Here is a 27982-nt window from a genome sequence, read left to right as displayed (position 1 = left end):
AAGTTAAAGGGATACTTTAGGATTTTGGCAATGAAGCCATTTATGTACAGAGTCAAATGAACTCGTAGATTCCATTTTATGTCTCTGCTTGCAGTGAAGGAAGTTGCTAACTAGAGTTAGCGCAATTGCTAACTAGAGTTAGCGCAATTGCTAACTAGTGTTAGCATGCAAGTACATTCCATAAACGTCCAGCCATTGCACTAACACTAGTTAGAATTTGCATGTAAAACTATGTCTAAATACTTCCTTAATTCCTGGTGTTCAACCTTCCCAAGTTCTCTCACGTCACCCCGCTCCTCCGCTCTCTCCACTGGCTTCCAGTTGAAGCTCGCATCCGCTACAAGACCATGGTGCTTGCCTACGGAGCTGTGAGGGGAACGGCACCTCAGTACCTCCAGGCTCTGATCAGGCCCTACACCCAAATAAGGGCACTGCGTTCATCCACCTCTGGCCTGCTCGCCTCCCTACCATTGAGGAAGTACAGTTCCCGCTCAGCCCAGTCAAAACTGTTCGCTGCTCTGGCTCCCCAATGGTGGAACAAACTCCCTCACGACGCCAGGACAGCGGAGTCAATCACCACCTTCCGGAGACACCTGAAACCCCACCTCTTTAAGGAATACCTAGGATAGGATAAAGTAATCCTTCTCACCCCCCCCCTTAAAATATGTAGATGCACTATTGTAAAGTGGCTGTTCCACTGGATGTCATAAGGTGAATGCACCAATTTGTAAGTCGCTCTGGATAAGAGCGTCTGCTAAATGACTTAAATGTAATGTAAATGTTAATACTGGATGCAGACACATACAAATTGTATTCATGAGTTCATATGTCTATGAGGAAGTAGATAAACCATTTCAATGATAAAATCCCCAAATATCCCTTTAATGGAAAAATAGCTATTGACTCCACAGACTTTTATATCTCCACAGTGAATGGAGCCTAAATTGACCGAGGCCCCTCATAGATACCATGCAATTTGGATTGATGACAAGTTGTCATTTAAAATACATGTAGATGAGCAAACACAGATGTGGATAATTAAATTGGGCTTCTACAGAAATAGATTTTAGTAGAAGAGTATTATTATGTTGACTTTGTCAGCCCTGGACTATGGTGACGTGATCTATATGAACGCAGCTGCCACTTCTGTAAAACCATTGGATGCTGTTTGCCATAGTGCACTACGCTTTATTATGAGTGACTGATATTGTGCACATCACTGTAATCTGTATCAGAAAGTGGTCTGGTTGTCTCTGAAAATGAGGAGAACATAACATTGGCTTTTGTTAATTTATAAAGCTCTCATTCAAAAACTACATATTACCTCACATCGCTGCTAACCTACAGAAGTACAAAATACCTTACTCGCTCACAGGAATAGCTAACTCTTGGAATTCCTTGTTGCCTCCGAATTACGGACTTTAGTTTTTATGTGTGTACTTGGAACACATTTCTGAATAGCCCATGATTGGGCACTAGTGCCTTTAGGGTATTTTAAGGTATTGAAGAGTAATTGATGGCATGTAATTAGTTATATTACCAGCAAAAATATTGTTGTAGAGATTACAGATACTTTTGAAAAACTAGATGATTACTTTTTCGATTTTAAATTCAGAAAGGATTTTTTTAAATATATATAACAATATGACACCTTTCTGTTTTCCTCAATAACAGAAAAAATGTGCAAGTTTAAGTTTGTTCCACGTGAGCGAGTCTGACCACAAGTCGGAGACCACTATGATGACACACCAAATACATTAGAATGATCATTTGTGTCTTCTTCTAATGCCTCTTAAGGGAAAATGTATCCAAAAATAACTGAAAGTAATCAGATGACGTTATTGAGTTTGGGGAATCCAAAAGTTACGTTACAATTTTGGACAGTAACTGTAACAGATTACATAAAAAACAATTATAATAATACCCAACCCTGTTGGTAAATGTAAATGTTTTTTTATAATTTGTATTTTTGTATTGTTTTATTTCTCCTGCACCTGCCTTGATTTTTGTAATTTGTATGATATCACTGGTTCCTTATTGTGTATTTTCTGCATTTTTGGGAAGCAGGGCTCCCTTGGAAAATATATTTTTGTCTCAATGGGACTTCCCTGATTAAATAAAGGTTAAATAAAATATATAAAATGTGAAAAATGTTCAAGATAGCATGCAAAGTTCGCAGGTAATCTGTGCAGAATCTTGAACAGCATTGATCACCATGTACTATTAATGCAATCTCAAACGTAATTCAGGTCCTTTGATTATGCTATTAGATGAAGAATATGATAACGCATTCAGTTGTTGTATAAATTAACAAAATAACTGACATATTTGTCCCATATGAACTTTGTTGTTCTTTTAAATGGTTAAAAGCGCTATGATAACACATTTAGGTGACAACTAAACCAAAAATCTGACATTGTTTTTGCATTGAAATTTGGTTAAGAGCGTACACTCTTACAAAAAAGGTGCTATTTAGAACCTAAAGGGGTTTTTCGGCTGTCCCCATAGGAGAACCCTTTTGAAGAACCCTTTTTGGTTCCAGGTAGAACCCTTTTGTGTTCCATTTAGAACCCCTTCTACAGAGGGTTATACATAGAACCCACAAGGGTTCAACCTGAATCCCCAAAAGATTCTCGTGTGGGGACAGCCAAATAACCCTTTTGGAACCCTTTTTTCTAAGAGTGTAGTGATAACACATTCGCAATTCAACACAATTTTGGCTGTGTTTTTGAGTGGTGAATATACAGTAGCTTGTAATCTCATTGATTAACATCTCAACCAAATATGACCTAATTGTCCATCTTGACATGACATGGTGTGCCCAATGGGGAGCATTACCACAGTAGACAAAATAAGTGATCAAAAGACATATTTTTCACTGGTGGAGCCTTCTTGTGTTGTAGCCTGGGTGCAAAATAAATACATAAAATGCTGTCAAAATAAAACCCTTGAAAAAAATGCCTTAAAAAAAATCTGAATCTTGTCAGTGTTGTCATGAGTCAAAAAGACAAACATAATTTGGGAATATGTTGCTGAATACAAAGTGAGCTACATTTCCAATTTATAGTATTTCCGATGTGTCATTGGCTCACCACAAAAATAATTGCTGGAGTAGCTACAGGCAGCTTCAAGGCAACCAGAAAGTTTGAACCAATTGTTGTATGCCGCTTGTGCACTTTTAAAATGTTGTCTTAAGATAGCTAGGTGGGACAACCACATATCACAGTCATAGTACTTTTTTCCTCAATAAAGCATCTATCAGCAATGTCAGAACTAGTAAGGGGGAAAATAGTAAATTGCGAGTGTTAATTCACAAAATGATTTTTTGGGTGTGAGGGGGGGGGGTGAGGGGGTGAGAAGGGTGTGTTAGGGGGGTGAGAAGGGTGTGTTAGGGGAGTGCTGTGGGATTATTTTGGAGAGGTAAGGTTTCAGATGATAGCTATATGATTATTCCGAAAGATTGCTTGAAAGTACCTATCCTGAACAGACATTAAGCTCCTCAAAACGTAATTTTCACTGCACTAAGTCCTTAAGAAATCACGTATGAGAAAGATTACCATTTTCAAAAGTGGATCTGATTTGCTTGGCATGCTTCAGAAGATGGGCAGGGTCTCTGCTGTCCTAGCTTCAGGGGGAAGCTGGTTCCACCATTGGGGTGCCAGGACAGAGAACAGCTTGGACCTGGCTGAGCAGGAGTTACCCTTCGGTAGGGGTGGGAGGACCAAGAGACCAGAGGTGGCAGAACCGAGTACTCGGGTTGGTGTTTTGGGTTTGAGCAGAGCCTGAAGGTATGGAGGGGCAGTTCCTTTTGCTGCTCCGTAGGCAAGCACCATGGTTTTGTAGTGGATGCAGAAGAGCAGGGTGAGATTGGAGAATCTGGGAAGGTTAAACACCAGGCTGGCTGCAGCATTCTGGATAAGTTACAGAGGTTTGATGGCACAAGCGAGGAGCCCAGCAAACAGCGAGTTGCAGTAGTCCAGATGGGAGATGACAAGTGCCTGGGTTAGGACATGCACCGCTTCCTATGTGAGGTAGGGTCATACTCTACAGATGTTGTAGAGCATGAACCTGCAGGAGCAAGTCACTGTTTTGACGTTTGCAGAGAACGATGGTGTTGTCCAGGGTCAGGCCAAGGTTCTTTAAACTCTGGGAGGGGGACACCGTTGAGTTGTAAACCATGATGGAGAAGTCTTGGAGGTGGCAGGCCTTCCCCGGGAGGAAGAGCAGCTCCGTCTTGTCGAGGTTGATCTTGAGGTGGTGGGCCGACATCCAAGCTGAGATATTTGCCAGGCACGCAGAGTTGCATGTCACTGGGGTGCCAAAAGGGGGAAGGAGAAAAGTAGTTGAATTTCATCTGAATAGCAATGATAAATTATATGAACATATGATGGAGCCGAGTGACTTGGTGTATAAAGAAAAGAGGAGAGGTCCCAGAAACCAGGTAGGAGAAGAGGAGAGGTCCCAGCCTGCCAGGTAGGATGCAATCCAAGAGTGTGCAGAGCCTGAGACGCCCAGCCCTGAGGGTGGAGAGGAGAATGTAATGTTTGATGGTGTTGAAGGCAGCAGATAGATCGAGGAGGATGAGAACAGAGGACAGTCAGCATAGGCAGTGCGGAGAGCATGACACAGAGAAGAGCAGTCTCAGTTGAGTGACCCGTCTTGAAGCCTGACTGGTTAGGGTCAAGAAGCTCGTTCTGAGAGAGATGGCAAGAGAGTTGGTCAGAGACAGCAAGAAAGAAGATATCAGTCTGTAGTTCTTGAGGTAAGAAGGGTCAAGTGTTGGTTTCTTGAGGAGGGGAGCGACTCAGGCCATTTTAAAGTTAGAGGGGACGCAGCCAGTGGTCAGGGATGAGTTGATGAGGGAAGTGAGGAACGGAAGAAGGTCTCCTTTGTCGGTCGGAAGGACCTCAATAGTCGCAGGATTTCATCTGGAGAGAGGGGAGAAGGAGGTCAAATCGTAGGGTAGTTCTGTGAGATCGGGACCAGTGGACTCAATAGGCAGAATGGATGTCATCAACCTTCTTTTTAAAGTGGTTGACAAAGTCGTCCGCAGAGAGAGAGGATGGAGGATTAAAGGGGGAAGAGTAGGTGAAAAAGAGATTCCTAGGGATAGAGGCAGAAGCTTGAAATTGAAAGTGATAGAAAGTTAACAGTGCACAAGTGACATACAGCAATTGGTTCAAACTTTCTGGTTGCCTTGAAGCTGCCTGTAGCTACTCCAGAAATCCTTTTGTGGTGAGCCAAAGACACATCAGAAATTCTATATGTTGGAAATGTAGCTCACTTTGTATTCAGCAACATATTCTCAAATTATGTTTGTCTTTTTGATTCATGACAGCAATGACAAGCTTCTGATTTTTGAAACACAATTCATCAGGATTGGCTGTATGGATGTTTAAGTGATGTTTTGCAAATAACAATAAACACCTCACTGTCAACTAGGGATGAGAGCACTTCCCTGGGGTGAAAGAAAATGTGTACACCAAAGTGAGCAAAAAGACAAGAACTTGCTATTTTAATTGGAAATATGCACTGTCAAAAAAGCTTTAAGGCAATTTCAAGGTAACAGAATGACGCTGAGACTACGATTTTCGCTTTAAAATGTATGCCAAACAAAAACCATTGATTGCATAGTTAAACAAACAATAAAACTCTATGCACAATGTCTGCTTTAAATAATTTCCACTCATCATTTTACAAAAACACATTTACTCGAATAACAGTGCAGATATAAAGTTTGGTAAGAGAATGACCGTAAAATCTCCCTCAGAAAGGCAGAGTGAGTGATTTTGACTCAAAGTAAATGAACAATGTTAATATCTGTGCCGTTTTTTAAGTCATGCACCCTTGACATTCCTAAATAAGTCTATTTAACGCAAGTATGTTGTTAGAATTTGTGTTATAAGCAGTTTTATGAGTTTTACTAAAGCGCCAAAAAAGTGACTTTTTCAGCTACACCTATAGCCACATGCAGGTAAGAAATTATGATTTCTATATAGTATTAAATCGAGCATATTCTAAAGTTTCCAAAACATGTGCCATTGACAAATAACTCTCAAAATTGAAGAGATGAAGAGCTCTATTTCAAAATATAACTTTTTTCAAGAATAAACACTGCTCCATGCGCTACATACATGAACACGGGCAACAGATAGCCTACAGTACTATCAAGTACTGAAACTGCTATTGTGTTATTTGAAATAATAACTTCCTTGTATTCTAATGATGTCCAAGACCTTCGTAAACACAACCAATTGATACTTTTTCTAATAGCATAAATGGAAAATATTTCTTAGACTGTTTGAGTCCACCCCCAAAAAGGCCTCTCTAGTGTTACATATCTGCTCTTAATTAAGATTCACAGTTGTCTGCAGAAAGAATGGGGTGTCAGCTATGATATGACACCTTGTCACCTTGACAATCTCTTTTGGTTATTGAGCTACATACTGTAAGTAAAGTGGCCTAACACCCGGTAACAGAATGATGGAAACAGAAAAACATCATGGATCCTTGATCTGTACTATATAGAAATGCATAATGATGAATGTCATCATGGGTCCTTGATCTGTACTATATAGAAATGCATTCTTATGAATGTCATCATGGATCCTTGATCTGTACTATATAGAAATGCATTCTTATGAATGTCATCATGGATCCTTGATCTGTACTATATAGAAATGCATAATGATGAATGTCATCATGGGTCCTTGATCTGTACTATATAGAAATGCATTCTTATGAATGTCATCATGGGTCCTTGATCTGTACTATATAGAAATGCATAATGATGAATGTCATCATGGGTCCTTGATCTGTACTATATAGAAATGCATTCTTATGAATGTCATCATGGGTCCTTGATCTGTACTATATAGAAATGCATTCTTATGAATGTCATCATGGGTCCTTGATCTGTACTATATAGAAATGCATAATGATGAATGTCATCATGGATCCTTGATCTGTACTATATAGAAATGCATTCTTATGAATGTCATCATGGGTCCTTGATCTGTACTATATAGAAATGCATTCTTATGAATGTCATCATGGGTCCTTGATCTGTACTATATAGAAATGCATAATGATGAATGTCATCATGGGTCCTTGATCTGTATTCTTATGAATGTCATCATGGGTCCTTGATCTGTACTATATAGAAATGCATTCTTATGAACTATATAGAAATGCATTCTATATAGAAATATGAATGTCATCATGGGTCCTTGATCTGTACTATATAGAAATGCATTCTTATGAATGTCATCATGGGTCCTTGATCTGTACTATATAGAAATGCATAATGATGAATGTCATCATGGGTCCTTGATCTGTACTATATAGAAATGCATTCTTATGAATGTCATCATGGGTCCTTGATCTGTACTATATAGAAATGCATTCTTATGAATGTCATCATGGGTCCTTGATCTGTACTATATAGAAATGCATTCTTATGAATGTCATCATGGGTCCTTGATCTGTACTATATAGAAATGCATTCTTATGAATGTCATCATGGGTCCTTGATCTGTACTATATAGAAATGCATTCTTATGAATGTCATCATGGGTCCTTGATCTGTACTATATAGAAATGCATAATGATGAATGTCATCATGGGTCCTTGATCTGTACTATATAGAAATGCATTCTTATGAATGTCATCATGGGTCCTTGATCTGTACTATATAGAAATGCATTCTTATGAATGTCATCATGGGTCCTTGATCTGTACTATATAGAAATGCATAATGATGAATGTCATCATGGGTCCTTGATCTGTACTATATAGAAATGCATAATGATGAATGTCATCATGGGTCCTTGATCTGTACTATATAGAAATGCATATAGAAATGCATAATGATGAATGTCATCATGGATCCTTGATCTGTACTATATAGAAATGCATTCTTATGAATGTCATCATGGATCCTTGATCTGTACTATATAGAAATGCATTCTTATGAATGTCATCATGGGGGTCCTTGATCTGTACTATATAGAAATGCATTCTTATGAATGTCATCATGGATCCTTGATCTGTACTATATAGAAATGCATTCTTATGAATGTCATCATGGGTCCTTGATCTGTACTATATAGAAATGCATTCTTATGAATGTCATCATGGATCCTTGATCTGTACTATATAGAAATGCATTCTTATGAATGTCATCATGGGTCCTTGATCTGTACTATATAGAAATGCATTCTTATGAATGTCATCATGGATCCTTGATCTGTACTATATAGAAATGCATTCTTATGAATGTCATCATGGGTCCTTGATCTGTACTATATAGAAATGCATTCTTATGAATGTCATCATGGGTCCTTGATCTGTACTATATAGAAATGCATTCTTATGAATGTCATCATGGGTCCTTGATCTGTCACTGATCTGTATAGAAATGCATAATGATGAATGTCATCATGGGTCCTTGATCTGTACTATATAGAAATGCATTCTTATGAATGTCATCATGGGTCCTTGATCTGTACTATATAGAAATGCATTCTTATGAATGTCATCATGGGTCCTTGATCTGTACTATATAGAAATGCATTCTTATGAATGTCATCATGGGTCCTTGATCTGTACTATATAGAAATGCATAATGATGAATGTCATCATGGGTCCTTGATCTGTACTATATAGAAATGCATAATGATGAATGTCATCATGGGTCCTTGATCTGTACTATATAGAAATGCATAATGATGAATGTCATCATGGATCCTTGATCTGTACTATATAGAAATGCATAATGATGAATGTCATCATGGATCCTTGATCTGTACTATATAGAAATGCATTCTTATGAATGTCATCATGGATCCTTGATCTGTACTATATAGAAATGCATTCTTATGAATGTCATCATGGGTCCTTGATCTGTACTATATAGAAATGCATTCTTATGAATGTCATCATGGGTCCTTGATCTGTACTATATAGAAATGCATTCTTATGAATGTCATCATGGATCCTTGATCTGTACTATATAGAAATGCATTCTTATGAATGTCATCATGGGTCCTTGATCTGTACTATATAGAAATGCATTCTTATGAATGTCATCATGGATCCTTGATCTGTACTATATAGAAATGCATTCTTATGAATGTCATCATGGGTCCTTGATCTGTACTATATAGAAATGCATTCTTATGAATGTCATCATGGATCCTTGATCATCATGGATCCTTGATCTGTACTATATAGAAATGCATTCTATATGAATGTCATCATGGGTCCTTGATCTGTACTATATAGAAATGCATTCTTATGAATGTCATCATGGGTCCTTGATCTGTACTATATAGAAATGTATAATGATGAATGTCATCATGGGTCCTTGATCTGTACTATATAGAAATGCATTCTTATGAATGTCATCATGGGTCCTTGATCTGTACTATATAGAAATGCATTCTTATGAATGTCATCATGGGTCCTTGATCTGTACTATATAGAAATGCATAATGATGAATGTCATCATGGGTCCTTGATCTGTACTATATAGAAATGCATTCTTATGAATGTCATCATGGATCCTTGATCTGTACTATATAGAAATGCATTCTTATGAATGTCATCATGGGTCCTTGATCTGTACTATATAGAAATGCATTCTTATGAATGTCATCATGGGTCCTTGATCTGTACTATATAGAAATGCATAATGATGAATGTCATCATGGGTCCTTGATCTGTACTATATAGAAATGCATTCTTATGAATGTCATCATGGATCCTTGATCTGTACTATATAGAAATGCATAATGATGAATGTCATCATGGGTCCTTGATCTGTACTATATAGAAATGCATAATGATGAATGTCATCATGGGTCCTTGATCTGTACTATATAGAAATGCATTCTTATGAATGTCATCATGGGTCCTTGATCTGTACTATATAGAAATGCATAATGATGAATGTCATTCTCTTCATGGTGATGTATCCTGAATAGGTAGAACAATGTAATATCTTCCTTTACATATTTGGGTATTATTCTACACTCTGGCTATTCTAATGAGTTCTGGCCCCAAACAATAATGAATCATTACCAATCATCGACTTGTATGTTTCACAAGTTTAGACATCACAGTACAGCATAGTAGAAGAAAGCACTGTACAGTACAGCACAGTATAGTTCAGTACAGTAGAGTTTAGTGTAGTAGAGTTTAGTACAGTACGGTAAAGTACAGTACAATATAGTAAATTAAAGTACAGTACAGTAATTTATACAGTACTCTACTTTAATGTACTGTACTGTACTAAACTCTACACTACAGTACTGTACTGTATATATTGTACTGACCTATACTCCACTTTTAAACATCCATGGACGTCCGGTGTCAGTCAGTGCTCAGTGGGTGAAGAGGCTGGTTACAGTAATTGGAAAGAGTGGGGGCTCATGGGTAGGTGTCTGTAAGAGCAGGGAGAGGTTACATTAACTGGAGAGAGAGAGAGAGAAGCGAGAGACAGAGAGAAAGAGGGAGATAGAGAGGGAGGGGTTGTCCAGACAGTTTGAACACTCTTGCTTTGACCACCACATGACAGAAAGAGAAAGAAAACAGTTGAACATAACAATAATAAGCTGAACATAACAGCATGCCAGGAAGGGAGGAAAGTAGAAGGTGACCTAACTGTGGTTTGTGATTACTATGATTTCCCATTGTAACCAATTCAGTTACAGTCGTCTGTTACGGATTTTTCTGTCACTCTGTTACCTATTTGGTATCAGAATGATGCGTTTTAATCAGTTAATGAATCCCAAACCAAATTGTTATCAGTAAAAACACTATAACTAATTGGTAGGTCTATCTTTACTTGTTTCTTCTGTGAACATTCATTATCCTCCCGACCCACGAGGGAGATGAATTAGAAAATATCTTAGATATTTTTGGAAACAGAATGACAAGACACTGGGCAATATTTCTTAAGGCCAATAATGTCTGCGAAACTAAATATAAATATTATAATAGGGGTCTTTACTTACATTAAGGGTCTTTAGTTACTACATTACTGTGTTTTGATGTATTTCATAATACCTTTACCCACCTTGGTACACTTTAGATGACACCCAGTGTCAAAACAACTGATATAAACTTAATATGGTCATAACACTGTCATGGACCCATACATTTACACCTGTTGTGACATATATTGCGTTATTTTATGGCTGGTTATGACACCTACGTAAGAGTGTCAAAACCCACATTTATTTAAATGAGTATTTTCACTGCCAAGAAGTTTCCTTTCAGTTGAAAGTTTGTTTCTTAAATCCTTTGTTGTTGTTGTTGTAGTAACGTCTGTCGTTAAATGAAGACAAGGTGCAGCGTGGTAGGCATACATTTTCTTTATTAAAATGTTTCACCAAAAAAAAACAATAAACAACTCAGCGAACAAAAAGCTTAGGAGTGCAACCCATGCAACAAACAAAGACAAGATCCCACAACAGAAGGTGGTAAAAAGAGCTGCCTAAGTATGATCCCCAATCAGAAACAACGATAGACAGCTGCCTCTGATTGGGAACCATACTAGGCCAACAAAGAAATATAAAAATAGATTTCCCCCCCTAGTCACACCCTGACCTACCAAATAGAGAACTTTAAGGATCTCTAAAGTCAGGGCGTGACAGTTGTAATGAATTCTTTACATTCATGTTTTTTTTCATCATACTTTAAATAACTTGTAGAAAATACACTTTATGATACTGTCATTAAGCATTATGATCAGTGGTGGAAAAAGTATGCAATTGTCATACTTGAGTAAAAGTAAAGATACCTTGATAGAAAAAGGACTCAAGTAAAACAGAAAGTTACCCAGTAAAATACTACTTCAGTAAAAGTCTAAAAGTATTTGTTTTTTAAATATACTTAAGTATCGAAAAAGTAAAAGTAAAAATAATTTAAAATTCATTATATTAAGCAAACCAAATGGCACAATTTTCCTGTTTTTATTTATTTATGGATAGCCAGAGGCACACTCCAGCACTCAGACATCATTTACAAATTAAGTATTTGTGTTTAGTGAGTCCGCCAGATCAGAGGCAGTAGAGATGACCAGGGATGTTCTCTTGATAAGTGTCTGAATTTTTTTTAAATCCGTCCTGCTAAGCATTCAAAATGTAGCGAATACTTTTGGGTGTCATTATTTTCTATAGGAATGTAGTGATGTAAAAGTAAAAGTTGTCAAAAAATATAAATAGTAAAAGTAAACTACAGATACCCCCCCAAAAAGTTTTAACCATGTTTTGAGGCTCAGTGTTAGTGTTTACAATTTCATTTTTGCAATCAATTAAGTAAACAAGATTATATTTAGGGGTTCTGATGGAGTAACATAACCCCTCGGAAAGTATTCAGAACCCTTGACTTTTTCCACATTTTGTTACGTTACAGACTTATTCTAAAATGGATTCCATTTTTTTTCATCAATCGACACAAAATACCCCATAATGAAAAATCCAAAACTGGTTTGTAGAATTTTTTAAAAATGTATTAAAAAAAATAAAAAAATATTTACATAAGTATTCAGACCATTTACTCAGTACTTTGGCAGCGATGACAGCCTCGAGTGTTCTTGAGTATGACGCTACAATCTTGTCACACCTGTGTTTGAGGAGTTTCTCCCATTCTTCCATGCAGATCCTCTCAAGCTCTGTCAGGTTGGAAGGGGAGTGTCGGTGCGCAGCTATTTTCAGGTCTCTCCAGAGATGTTCGATCGAGTTCAAGTCCGAGCTCTGGCTGGGCCACTCAAGGACATTCAGAGATGTGTCCCGAATTCACTCCTTCGTGGTCTTGGTTGTGTGTTTAGGGCTGTTTTCCTGTTGAAAGGTTAACCTTGGCCCCAGTCTGAGGTCCTGAGCACTCTGGAGCAGGTTTTCATCAAGGATCTCTCTGTACTTTGCTCCATTAATGTTTCCCTCGATCCTGATTAGTCTACAAGTACCTGCCACTGAAAAATATCCCCACAGCATGATGCTGCCACCAGCATGCTTCACCATAGGGATGGTGCCAGGTTTCTGTCATACGTGATGCTTGGCATTCAGGTCAAAGAGTTCAATATTGGTTTCATCAGACCAGAGAATCTTGTTTCTCATGGTCTGAGAGTCTTTAGGTACCTTTTGGCAAACTCCAAGCGGGCTGTCATGTGCCTTTTACTGAGGAGTGGCTTCCGTCTGGCCACTCTCCCATAAAGGCCTAATTCATGGTGCTGCAGATGGTTGTCCTTCTGGAAGGTTCTCAAATCTCCACAAAGAAACTCTGGAGCGCTGTCAGAGTGACCATCGGGTTCTTGATCACCTTCCTGACCAAGGCCCTTCTCCCCCGATTGCTCAGTTTGGCGGGGTGGCCAGCTCTAGGAAGAGTCTTGGTGGTTACACATTTCTTCCATTTAAGAATGATGGTGGTCACTGTGTTCTTGGGGACCTTCAATGCTGCAGACATTTTTTGGTACCCTTCCCCAGATCTGTGCCTCGACACAATCATGTCTCGGAGCTCTACGGACAATTCCTTTGATCTCATGTCCAGTCAATTGAATTTACCACAGGAGGACACAATCAAGTTGTAGAAACATCTCAAGTGTCACGTTCTGACCTTAGTTCCTTTGTTTTGTCTTTGTTTTAGTATGGTCAGAGCGTGAGTTGGGGTGGGTAGTCTATGTTTGTTTTTCTATGTTGTATTTTGCGTTTGGCCTGGTATGGTTCTCAATCAGAGGCAGGTGTCGTTAGTTGTCTCTGATTGAGAATCATACTTAGGTAGCCTTTTCCCACCAGTGTTTTGTGGGTGATTGTTTTCTGTGTCTGTGTGTTCCACACAGAACTATTTCGATTTTTCGTTTCTGTCTTTCAATTTGTTATTTTGTATTTTCGTTTTCAGTTATTTTGTTCATTAAAACATGACGAACACGTACCACGCTGTACATTGGTCCGATCTCCCGTACTCCTCGTCAGAGGAGGACAAATCCCGTTACATCAAGGATGATCAACGGAAACAGGATGCTCAATTTCAAGTCTCTTAGCAAAGGGTCGGACGGTTAGGACATCTACTTTGTGCATGATACAAGTCATTTTCCCAACGATTGTTTACAGACGGATTATTTCACTTATAATTCAGTGTATCACAATTTCACATTCGTCTGTACAAACAATAGTACGCACGTATAAACACCATGGAACCACGCAGCCGCCATATCGCTCAGGAAGGAGACGCATTCTGTCTCCTAGAGATGAATGTACTTGGTACAAAAAGTGCAAATCAATCCCAGAACAACAGCAAAGGACCATGTGAAGATGCTGGAGGAAACAGGTACAAAAGTATATATATCCACAGTAAAACAAGTCCTATATCGACATAACCTGAAAGGCCGCTCTGCATTGAAGAAGCCACGGCTCCAAAACCGCCGTAAAAAAGCCAGACTACAGTTTGCAACTGCACATTGGGACAAAGATGGTACTTTTTGGAGAAATGTCCTCTGCTCTAATGAAACAAAAATAGAACTGTTTGGCCATAATGACCATCGTTATGTTTGGAGGAAAAAGGGGACTGCTTGATTGCCAAAGAACACCATCCCAACCATGAAGGACGGGGGTGGCAGCATCATGTTGTGGGTGTGCTTTGCTGCAGGAGGGCTGGTGCACTTCACAAAATAGATAGCATCATGTGGAAGGACAATTAGGTGGATATATTGAAGCAACATCTCAAGACATCAGTCAGGAAGTTAAAGCTTGGTCGCAAATGGGTCTTCCAAATAAACAATGACCCCAAGCATACTTTCAAAGTTGTGGCAAAATGGCTTCAGGACAACAAAGTCAAGGTATTGGAGTGGCAAAGCAGTTTTAGAAGCTTCAGAGGCTTTCTATCCAATACTACTAATACTGTGCATATATTAGCATCTGAGATAGAGTTACAGGAAGTTTACTCTGGGCACCTCATTCATCCAAGCTACTCAATACTGCCCTGCTGTCACCAAGAAGATAACAAATTATAGTTTTGTCAATTCGGTTAGGACATCTACTTTGTGCATGACACAAGTCACTTTTCCAAATGCCTTAAGGTTGCACATTCATCTTTACAAACAATAGTACGCAACTATAAACACCATGGGGCCACACAGCCGTCATACCGCTCAGGAAGGAGCCGCGTTCTGTCTCCTAGAGATAAACGTACTTTGTTGCGAAAAGTGCAAATCAATCCCAGAACAACAGCAATGGACCTTGTGAAGATGCTGGAGGAAACAGGTACAAAAGTATCTATATCCACAGTAAAACGAGTCCTATATCAACATAACCTGAAAGGCCGCTCCGCAAGGAAGAAGCCACTGCTCCGAAATAGCCAGACTACGGTTAGAAACTACACATGGGGACAAAGATTGTACTTTTTGGAAAACGTCCTCTGGTCTGATAAAACAAGAATACAACTGTTTGGCCAAAATGACCATCGATATGTTGGAAGGAAAAAGGGGGAGGCTTGCAAGCCGAAGAACACCATCTCAACCGTGAAGCACGGGGGTGGCAGCATCATGTTGTGGGGGTGCTTTGCTGCAGGAGGGCTGGTGCACTTCACAAAATAGATGGCATCATGAGGCAGGAAAATTATGTGGATATATTGAAGCAACATCTCAAGACATCAGTCAGGAAGTTAAAGCTTGGTCGCAAATAGGTCTTCCAAATGGACAATGACCCCAAGCATACTTCCAAAGTTCTGGCAAAATGGCCTAAGGACAACAAAGTACTGGAGTGGCCATCAAATGTATTGGAGTGGCAATCACAAAGCCCTGACCTCACTCCTATAGAAAATGTGTGGGCAGAACTGAAAAAGCATGTGTGAGCAAGGAGGCCTACAAACCTAACTCAGTTACACCAGCTCTGTCAGGAGGAATGGGCCAAAATTCACCCAACTTACTGTGGGAAGCTTGTGAAAGTTGTGAAAGGCTACCCGAAACGTTTGACCCAAGTTAAACAATGTAAAGGCAATGCTACCAAATACTAATTGAGTGTATGTAAACTTCTGACCCTCTGGTAATGTGATGAAAGAAATAAAAGCTGAAAGAAATCATTCTCTCTACTATTATTCTGACATTTTACATTCTTAAAATAAAGTGGTGATCCTAACTGACCTGACACAGGGAATTTTTACTTGGATTAAATGTCAGGAATTGTGAAAAACTGAGTTTAACTGTATTTGGCTAAGGTGTATGTAAACTTCCGACTTCAACCGTATATACACTACTGTTCAAAAGTTTGGGGTCACTTAGAAATGTCCTTGTTTTTGAAAGAAAAGCTATTTTTTGTCCATTAAAATATCATCAAATTGATCAGAAATACAGCGTAGACAAACTTGTTAGGGAAGTGCTCCCGCTGTGGGGATCAAATCAGCGGAAATTTCAAGTGTGCCACGTATAGTTTTTGATAAAACTCAAACTTTCATTAAAATGCACATACAATGTACTGAATTAAAGCTACTCTCGTTGTGAATCTAGCTACCGAGTCAGATTTGTAAAATGCTTTTCGGCGAAAGCATGAGAAGCTATTATCTGATAGCATGCACCCAAAAGTACTGGAACTTCATCTAAAACGACAGATTTTGCGGTAGCCGGTCCTAACCAGAAATAAAATATAAAACATTCATTACCTTTGACAAGCTTCTTTCTTGGCACTCCTAGATGTCCCATAAACATAATTTGGGGTCTTTTTTTCGATTAAATCGGTCCATATATAGCCTAGATATCGATCTATGAAGAGTGTGTGATCAACAAAAAAAATTGCGTTTTTTAACGTAACGTCATTTTTTTAAATTAAAAAAGTCGACGATAAACTTTCACAAAACACTTCGAAATACTTTTGTAATGCAACTTTAGGTATTAGTAAACGTTAATAATCAATCAAAATGATCACGGGGCGATGTATATTCTTTAGCTTCACGTCTTGATATCATGTCCGGATATATCTCAACCAAAACATCCTGTCGGAGACCGGAAGAAATCGGCTTCCTTGTGTCTGTTTGACCAAGAAACAAATCCGAGACAAATGACAAGACTGTTGACATCGTGTGGAAGCTGTAGGTATTGCAACCTCGGCTCCATTTAATGTGGGTCACTTTTAACAATTGGTTGAAGTTGCGCATGGATATATTTTCCCATTTTCAGTGATCAGATTTTCCTGCACTTTTCGATGAAACGCACGTTCTGTTATAGTCACAGCCGTGATTTAACCAGTTTTAGAAACGTCTGAGTGTTTTCTATCCACACATACTGATCATATGCATATACTATAGTCCTGGCATGAGTAGCAGGGCGCTGAAATGTTGCGCGATTTTTGCGAAAATTCGCAGCTTCTGTTGTAAATGCCTATTGTAGCTGGAAATGACAGATTCTTTATGGAATATCTACATAGGCATACAGAGGCTCATTATCAGCAACCATCACTCCCGTGTTCCAATGGCACGTTGCATTAGCTAATTCAAGTTTATAATTTTAAAAGGCTAATTGATCATTAGAAGATGCTTTTGCAATTATGTTAGTACAGCTGAAAACTGTTGTCCTGATTAAAGAAGAAATGAAACTGGCCTTCTTTAGACTAGTTGAGTATCTGGAGCATCAGCATTTGTGGGTTTGTTTACAGGCTCAAAATGGCCAGAAACAAAGGACTTTCTTCTGAAACTCGTCCATCTATTCTTGTTCTGAGACATTATGGCTATTCCATGTGAGAAATTGCCAAGAAACTGATGATCTCGTACAACGCAGTGTACTACTCCCTTGACAGAACAGCGCAAACTGGCCCTAACCAGAATAGAAAGAGGAGTGGGAGGCCCCGGTGCACAACTGAGCAAGAGGACAAGTACATTAGAGTGTCTAGTTTGAGAAACAGACGCCTTACAAGTCCTCAACTGGCAGCTTCATTAAATAGTACCCGCAAACAACAGTCTCAACATCAACAGTGAAGTGGCGACTCCGAGATGCTGGCCTTCTAGGCCGAGCTGCAAACAAAAAGACACATCTTAGACTGGCCAATAAAAAGAAAACATTAAGATGTGCAAAAGAACACAGACACTGGACAGAGGTACTCTGCCTAGAAGGCCAGCATCCCAGAGTCGCCTCTTCACTGTTGACGTTGAGACTGGTGTTTTGTGCGATGACATTTTGTTTCAATATTATATTTATTTAATTAGAATACGATGTCTAGACTTTAGCTTTTAAATGTGAATTACCCCATTTTACCCTATTCTTAAATAAAACATATAATTTAAACGTTTAAAAAAATGCAGGTACCAATCCCAGATTACCTCTAAAATGATGTAATTGTTCACCAACAGATAAAATGTGTCCACAGATATGGAGTGTATCTGTAGTGCTTAAGCAAAATTCTCTGTACAGCTCACACTGCCAGTGCCAGCAGCATCAACTTTGTCATTCCCGAGGAGTGGTTCACAATGAACATTTCGTGTAAAACCCGCAGTGGGTGAGTACATAAACCCCTCCATAGGCTAAAATGGCCAAAACAGTGGCTTTCTGTTGCTTCTCTGTGGCGACCAGTAGGCTAAGCACTCCTCGTCCCCTCTCGTTGGTTGTTAAATAATTAATAAATTGCGTATGAAATCCTGAAAATCCCTTACTGTTTAGCTGGTCGGTTTGGTGTCCCGCTGTGGCACAAAGCGAAGCTTCTGCTGTGCCTCAAATGAATTTGACAGCCGTGGATGTGGTAGCCTACACCAAGTGCCAGTCAACCTCGGTTGAGCGCGCGCCATGGTTAAGATTTGAAGTGGATTATATCGTTTTGAGTAAACCTACTGTATTTATTTGGAACAAGAAAACATCTATCCGACTGAAATGTGTTCTGAGTTGACTACTTTCAGAGCCAAGTGAGTAACTCAAAAACTACGTGTCTATCACTGACACTGGAGAGAAGAGGAATGCGTGGTTTAACATGGATATCGGGCAAAGGATAAGCATCGTTAAAAATTGCAGAAATTATAGACAGGTAACCCATAACATTTGTGTTGTTGCTGTAGTTATGATTTTTGTTTTAAAAAATTTAAGCAGAATGAATACAGTTTTAGTTGATATGACCAATATCAATCATGGGATCAAAGTAGGCATACAGTACGTTGTCACTGTATGCTTCTTGGTAGTTGAATTCTGTGTGTTATTACTCTGCATTTGCAGGTGTCCGCTATCGTCTGTTTTTTGTTGTTGTTGCACTTCACAGTCTGATTAATTGTCTGCATTTAATTTTGTTGATGTTTGTCTCTCTTAAATTAATTATTTGAATAACAAACGTACAGTTTAGCCTACTGTAAATTCAATTTAACCTAAAAAATGGAATATTTCCAATAAGCCTAATATTTTAGAATACATGTTCTTATAGCCTATGCCCATATGATCTCAAAGACGAAAGTACCAGCAAGATTGTAATTTTCAATTTATACATTTCCACCCTATCAATTATACCTCATGTAAACCACCAGTGGAACTAATTTGCCAAGACAAGCAGTGAGCAACAGGGGATTGGAATTATTCCAATCACATCTGTCACCCTTTCAATGATTGTAGGCTACAGAGCGCTCGTCAGTCGAGGACTCTAGCTAACTCTATTCACAAAGGTATCTTTTGCCGGGGGTTGTTAAGAGGTCTCTACTTTCACATCAACATAATTTTACAAATACAAAATATACACTTAACATTAACTGGTTTTAACACATTTGCAGACGAACATATTTTTCAGTTAGAATACTTGTAGGGCATCCTTTCCCCTCTGTTACACAGAGTTGTTCTGAGCACGCTAATTAACCAAGGTGGTCACCTCTGTCTTCAGTCTGTCTTCTGTAAACAGGCGCTGTAACATGGAAATATGGCCGTGTGGAAACCCTAACCTTATAAAGGTGTGTAGTAATTTATCATTTTTTTATTATTATGTCCCGTTGATATGAAATATAAGGTCCTTATGTTGCCAAAATTGTTGCACAAACATGTTCAGACCGGCTCTTAAGTATCCAAAGCCGTATCGCAAACGAGGATTATTCACGTTTCTAAACGTTCAAACAAGGCATCGGGATTGTAGTTCACATGGAGCCTGCTGTGAGTGGTACTAATGGCTGGGATAGTGCAGAATGCCACCTTGGGTTCTTGAGAGCAAACCTGCACCACCTTGATTGTGTGGTCATATTGTCCAAGTTAATTTGCATATGATACACTTAAGTCATATGTTTCATTGATTGTGTTTACAATACACTTAAATATTCTGTTATTGGTTGGAATTTACTCTGACATAGTCAGTCATTGCATCTAAAGCACTGTCCTTCAATTTGAGAAGAGTTACATTTCACTAAATGCATCCCTGTATACCAAAACAGGTGGCGGGAGACCCCAGTATGTTGTCTTTCGAATTGTAGAAAGCTTAAATTGTGCAAAAAGGGAATCGTCAACACTTCTGAAAGTATCCGATCTCAATGCAACACAATTGTAGGATCTATGTATGTAGACAGAGGTCATTGACTGTACTAAATCAGTACAGCTTCATGTATTTTATAGGGTAGCAAGTTCAGTTGGTTTACTTGGTTACCCATGTACTAATAAGGTTTCAACATTGAGCAGTGGTCATAGTATGGTGATCAATTGCAAAGTTTTTCTTTACTCTGCTTGAGTTTAGCCATTATAACTGGGCTTCTGGGAAAATGGGAATTCCATATGGTTTATATTGTAGCTTGAAGATTGACATGGTGCATGGGGAACCCTTTGACATATTTAGATGATGTGCTTATGTCACATGGGAGGCAGTACGAGTGCGCTCTGAGCGCCCCTGGTGGGGTCTGGAAGAACAGAGGAGCTGGTATATATTATGTCATGCCTGCGGGTTGTGCTTCGATCAAAACGCCACTAGTCTCTTTGTATAGTGCCACTTGTAAAGGTGTTTTTTTTTGGCAAGGGAATATCTTGGCACATTTTCAACCCCCAAGTTATACCATTTGTGGGGAAGAAAGAACTGATAGGACACATTGAAATAGTGTCTTAATTGTATGATGCAGGGGAGAAAGACTGCCCTCTTCCATTGAAGCCACAGAGGTTCAAGTTTGACCGCGGTACTGCAGGCATTGTTAGCAGAAAGAGGATCCACCATTATAGTGAATGGAAAAATGTCAATCTTTGTGGTCAATCTTTGGGTAAATAAAAACATTTTTAGAAGACAATCTGTGTACCAATAATTGCTTCTAATACACCAGATGTATGTCCTCGCACCCATTATTTTTTACATCTCAGACAGAAGAAGTTTTATGGATAATTTAGTTGCTAATAGCAGCCTGCAGTACCACGGTCAGCCCTTCACCTTGAGTTACTCAATGAGAGGCGGCAGCATTGAGCTAGCCTCCAACACTTCTTGGAGTAGCTCAAACTGCTCATGTTTTTCTCCATGAGACGGCCACCTTAATTAACTGAGTTCATTTGGCTTCAATGCACTATTGCGTGTCATGTGATCAATGGCTTTGTCCATTCATATATACTGTAATTGGTATGATGCCATAATGTAACTACGGCCAGCGCTCACCTCTTTCTTGCAGTAGTCTCGTTAATCTTGAATTCCCATTAGAGTTGAATCAAAGGACAGAGGATCGGTGGAAATATTATTTCCCTCTCTACCACTTGTCTTAACTTGAGCCCCATCAGAAAATGTATTTTAAATGACGGGAAGGCACTTGGAGCAGTCAAATGAGCCTTGCAGACTAGGAATGAAATAGAGATGGTGTCTGTGGATCAAGTGAAGTCAAGGCCTAAGTGATTAAAGATGCAGCGTCGTATTCTATTTTTCCTGGTCTTGTCTGTACTGAGGAGTGTGGGAGTATGTCTCATTCATGATTCAGAGCTTGGGGGGAGTGCTCATGCATTTTAGTGTGAATATTGTCATCTGGACTCCTCGACAGTAAGGAGCAGGAGTACTGTTCTATTAATACATTTGTCTTGAAAAATGTATAGTATTGGAGAATGTGGGTGGTGAGGGGTCAAATCAACTGCCATCGCTGTAGCCTGAGAGTATGGCTACCATCAACAGTCATTGGTCGTGTTCCCCTGCTCAGACATTGCTGCCAGATCTTGCAAAGCCTGGATTGGTATTTTACGTATTAGCTAACCACATCATATTTTATAGCAATCTAGTGCCTGACGGCAGAGTCAATGACATGTAACCCAACCATTGTTTGATGCATGCATTGTCTGAGCATGGGAACATGACAATTTTCTCTGTCTTTGATCTTTTGCTATTTAAAGGGGTAGTTGCAGACCAAAGTCTGATTTTCTTAATTCCTGAAAAGTGGTATCAGCCATAACATCTGCTGTGTACATCCAACTGTAGATCCCACGATGCAATAGGATGAATTTACAGGCTCAAATATCAAACGAATGGGAAGGATTGCCACCATCTAATTCCAACTGATTAAATGGTGCCAAACTTTTTCATTAATTTGGGTTTGAGGCCTTCAGACTTCTTAATTTAGTGAGATCTACAGTACAACATATGTTGTAGAATAGGAATTGGACTTGAATTAAAGACACTTTTGAGGCATGAAACATCTGACCCTAACTTTTTGATGTAAATAATCCCTTAAACCTCAATCTAAATCTGTCAATTTGGATTGAAACATACCCATAATAAAATTGAACTATAAGATCACCAGATCAAAAAACAACAACCTGTAAGCCTATTTACAGCATGTCCTACTCTGCTTCAGTGGTGTGTATTCATGGATGCCAAGGGAAGCCAGGCTTCCCCAAAATACGTACCATGAAAAAATGAACATACAAAATATTTTATCTTTCGTCTCTCTGTGTTTCATAAATGTCCTTCAAGATGCTGAATGTATCTCACTAGAGAAAGCATCCAAGTGAACGAAACAGTGCCCCTTTGTCTCAGTATGTGTAGCGTATCTATCTGATGCTGTCTGGTCAGCAAGAGTATGACATTGTTGCCCCCCCCCCCGTAGCATTGAATGCAAGAGAAGCCAGCGAGCAATCAGCATTGAGCTAAACTGAGTGAGCTTAGCTTTGAATGGTCCTGGCGCGCCAAAAGAAAGTGTCAAGGGACGCCAGTTTGAATTTGGCTTCAGACCAATCACATCACAAGCCAAACGTCATTATTGACAGAAAAAAACTTGAATTGTTGCATCTCGTTCTGTTGTTGTTCTCCGGTGGCTAGCTAGCTAGCTAAAATCATCCCTTTAGTAATTTAGCCATGGATGGAGATAGGGATTTGGACTTGTGGTTTTACTTAATTCTCCATAATGGACAATGATTATAACAGCAATTCTGATCCAACCATAAATTCATACATTATGCCCCTGGTCTGAGAGGATGAAAGTTACATGAGCTAGATGTAGTATGCTAACGTTAACAAGCTGTCTTGGCGCATCAGTTCCCATGAAAGGAAGTTAGTCTAAGTATTTTAGCCTGGGAGCCTAGGTCAACAAAAACTCAAAGCTTGTACTGTACGATAGAGTAATAGACCATTTAGGCAACATGAAATAGGAGGATGGCATTGTTGTTTCTCTTCAAGTGGGGAGAGTCAACATGTTTTTTCTACTTGCACACACGCACGCACACACACACACACACACACACACACAAATACACACACAAAAAACAGTCCCATGGACAGTGACATCATTTTTAGCTTGCGTTGATTGGACTAAATCGTTTTTGGTGTCTTTTAGTTATCACTGTATTAGACTAAGCATAGGTGATTCAATTATGTTGAAATGTTGAAGTTGAAATGGTTCTGGAATAGTGGAGGTATCTCCTGTTTTCTTTGCGACCGGCGGTAACTCTCCGTGGTTCTAAATCAATAGTTGTTTTGTAGTCCAAAACTGTTTTGAAACAGTACCTTGCTTGACCATGCTGTAGGTCATGAAACTGTTTGTTACATGCAATGTTTTGTGCACTTCACCAGACAGATGTTGCTCTCCGGTTTTGTAAAGAAACAAATGTGCGTTTGAATTTATTCTGCCGCTGTGTCTTCTTATTGTCTCAGCCTTAGGCCTATATATCACAGTGTCAAAGTATATGAACTAACAGGTTATAGAGAAAACAAAGCCATTATCACAACACATAGGTTGTAATATGCCTTTTTTCTGGTCTGGCCTTGTGATTTTACCCACACACCACTACTGTTCTGCTTCCAAACTGTCAACATTTGGTATTTTATATCCACAGGGTTTTAATCACAAAATGCGTCACAATTTCCTAGAGACACAGCCAGGGCTGTACAGTATGGGAATTTAATGGATAGACATTTACCATCATTAGAGAAAACAGAGATGGCTACATGTTCGGTTTCATTAGCCACCGTGTCCTGTGATCGATTATGCTCCATGTCGGGATGACACAGGACTGAACCTGTAGCAGGAGAAGAGAACATATGAGATGTGCTGTATGATTTCCCTTTGAAGGCTTTTTGCAGGCTATTTATCCTTCACTTGCACAAAGTGTGCAGATAAGCTTATTGCAACTGCGTCTTATCACGGCAATGGAACTAAACACTGCAACCTGCGATTAAAATGTTTTGCATCCATTGCATGTTGTACAGATACGGTATCCTAACAGCCATAGCTATCAAAGGAACTTTCTCAAAGGGTCAGAATATACATGAGCAGTGACCATTTTGAATTTGATTTAGTCATAGGGTGATTCCACATCACACTAGAACAAAAAAGACCATGATTTTTTGAATTTTCACGCCATTTCATCCAGAGAAGGGCAGTGAGCAGTGATGTTTTGGGGCTGTTGCTGGGCAACACAGACTTTCAACTCCCTCCAAAGATTTTCTATGGGTTTTTTATTGATTTTTTATTTCACCTTTATTTAACCAGGTAGGCAAGTTGAGGACAAGTTCTCATTTACAATTGCGACCTGGCCAAGATAAAGCAAAGCAGTTCGACACATACAACGACACAGAGTTACACGTGGAGTAAAACAAACATACTGTCAATAATACAGTATAAACAAGTCTATATACGATGTGAGCAAATGAGGTGAGATAAGGGAGGTAAAGGCAAAAAAAGGCCATGGTGGCAAAGTAAATACAATATAGCAAGTAAAACACTGGAATGGTAGATTTGCAGTGGAAGAATGTGCAAAGTAGAAATAAAAATAATGCGGTGCAAAGGAGCAAAATAAATAAATGAAATAAAATAAATACAGTAGGGAAAGAGATAGTTGTTTGGGCTAAATTATAGGTGGGCTAAGTACAGGTGCAGTAATCTGTGAGCTGCCCTGACAGCTGGTGCTTAAAGCTAGTGAGGGAGATAAGTGTTTCCAGTTTCAGAGATTTTTGTAGTTCGTTCCAGTCATTGGCAGCAGAGAACTGGAAGGAGAGGCGGCCAAAGGAAGAATTGGTTTTGGGGGTGACCAGAGAGATATACCTGCTGGAGCGCGTGCTACAGGTGGGTGATGCTATGGTGACCATTGGTGACATATATTTGACATGTGTATCTTGAACCATAATCAAGAAATAATTTATTTATTTATTCATATTGGTGACACTTTGTCCTTACCGAGGCCTCCTTTAAGACTCCATCATGTTTCATCGTTAGGTACTACAAAGCAAATAGTTGTGTAATATGAAGGTTTTACCGCTTGCTCTGTAATATTTGTAGTATTTTGATTTCAATAAAACTTGTCATACATTAATTTATGAATATAAAAAAATATGTGATTTTTGATTTGGCAATTTGTTCAATATATTGTTAAATATAATATACTTTACAGGCATATCAAACTTCCAGAGTGGGATCTCTGCCTGCTACGTTTAGAGTTATAATCCAATTTGCAAAAGCATTACCAACAGAGTGAATGTGAAAATGGATTCAAAATGGTTGCCCTCTGCTGGTGATTTGCAGGATGTGCAATGATACAAGTAATCGGAGGGCTGTGATTGGTTACATTGCCAACTATGCCAATTTCTCTGTATAAAATGGGATTTAAGTTTAAAACCAGAAGACATCCCACTCTGGAACTTTGATATGCCTGTAAAGTATATCGGAGAGTATAGTACGTTCAACGATATACAGAAATATTAGCCAATTTAAAATGCTTATATTTTCTATATTCATAAATGAATGTAAGAAAACTGTAATTTAAATCAATACCACTCATATTACAGAGCTAGCGTTAAAGCTTCATATGACACACATTTTTGCTTTGTAGCACCTACAGATGAAATAAGGAGGCCAAAATGTTTCAAATGTTCCAACTTCAATAAAGTAATCTCAAATTATTAATTTACAAATGTCAAATATATTTCCATAATCCTTCCTCTAAAGTATCCTTCTATGGATAAAATGTAATGAAAACCAAAAACAACATGGTCTTTTTTTGTTCTAGTTTTGTGAGGAATCACCCCATAACAAGGCTGTTCAACTCCCCTGAAGGCACACAAGGCCACATACATTCACTGATGGATAGGCAGGTCTGTCTGTTGAACAATGAGGAATAAAAAAAACAAGTGCCAAAGGCTTAGCCTGGTTTCTTCATAAAACCTTTTTTGGTAGCACTATCAATAATTTAAAAAGACATCAACAAGTTATGGCGAAGATGGTATGAGTGGGAGTTGAAATATAAAAGCAAGGCAACAATTAGCCCCAAGCCAAGTATAGATATAGAGTGTATAATTCTGTAAGTGTAACATAAAATGTTAAACGGAATTTATTTGTCAAACTTTAAAATGGCTTTAAAGGGATAGTTCACCCAAATTATATATATACCGTACCAGTCAAAAGTTTGGGACACATCTTTTCTTTATTTGTACTATTTTCTACATTGTAGGATAATAGTGAAGACATCAAAACTATGAAATAACACATATGGAATCATGTAGTAACCATAAAACTGTTGAACAAATGAAAATATATGTATATGTATTCTTCAATGGAGCCACCCTTTGCCTTGATGACAGCTTTGAACACGCTTGGCATTCTCTCAACCAGCTTCATGAAGTAGTTACCTGGAATGCATTTCAATTAACAGGTGTGCCTTGTTAAAAGTTAATTTGTGGAATTTCTTCCCTTTTTAATGCGTTTAAGCCAATCAGTTGTGTTGTGACAAGGTTTGGGTGGTATACAGAAGATAGCCCTATTTGGTAAAAGACCAAGTCCATATTATGGCAAGAACAGCTCAAATAAGCAAAGAGATGGACAGTCCATCATTATTTTAAGTCATGAAGTTCAGTCAATCCGGACAATTTCTTCTAGTGTAGTTGCAAAAACCATCAAGCGCTATGAGGAAACTGGCTCTCATAAGGACCGCCACAGAAGAAGAAGACCGAGAGTTACCTCTGCTGCCGAGGATAGGTTCATTAGAGTTAACTGCACCTCAGATTGCAGCCCAAATAAATGCTTCACAGAGTTCAAGTAACAGACACATCTCAACATCGACTGTTCAGAGGAGACTGCATTAATCTTGCCTTCATAGTCGAATTGCTGCAAAGAAACCACTACTAAAGGACACCAATAATAAGAAGAGACCTGCTTGGGCTGAGAAACAAGAGCAATGGACATTAGACTGGTGGACAACTGTCCTTTAGTCTGAAAAACAACCGCTGTTGTTTTCTGAGATGCAGAGTAGGTGAACGGATGATCTCCGCATGTGTGGTTCCCATGGTGAAGCATGGAAGAGGAGGTGTGAGGGTGTGGGGGTGCTTTGCTTGTGACGCTGTCAGTGATTTATTTAGGATTCAAGGCACGCTACCACAGCATTCTACAGCGATACGCCATCCCATCTAGTTTGCGTTTAGTGGGACAATAATTTGTTTTTCAATAGGACAATGACCCAAAACACACCTCCAAGCTGTGTAAGGGCTATTGACCAAGGACAGTGATGGAGTGCTGCATCAGATGACTTGGCCTCCACAACCACCCGACATCAAACCAATTTAGATGATTTGGGATGAGTTGGACAGCAGAGTGAAGGAAGAGCAGCCAGCAC

General features: G+C 39.0%; 1 protein-coding gene across 1 annotated transcript in view; it reads left to right on the top strand.

The window, feature by feature from the left end:
- The first annotated feature begins 18707 nt into the window (after positions 1-18707).
- The window catches only part of LOC124017645 (contactin-3-like), a 59679-nt gene continuing 50404 nt past the window's right edge, over positions 18708-27982 (top strand). Inside the window, exon 1 of the mRNA XM_046332909.1 lies at positions 18708-18998. The gene's annotated coding sequence lies outside the window, so the exon portion shown is untranslated. The remainder of the gene's footprint in view (positions 18999-27982) is intronic.

Source organism: Oncorhynchus gorbuscha, linkage group LG03, assembly GCF_021184085.1.
Source record: "Oncorhynchus gorbuscha isolate QuinsamMale2020 ecotype Even-year linkage group LG03, OgorEven_v1.0, whole genome shotgun sequence".
Classification (NCBI taxonomy): domain Eukaryota; kingdom Metazoa; phylum Chordata; class Actinopteri; order Salmoniformes; family Salmonidae; genus Oncorhynchus; species Oncorhynchus gorbuscha.
The sequence above is the reverse complement of the archived record's forward strand: the minus strand, read 5'-3'. Positions and strand labels throughout refer to the sequence as shown.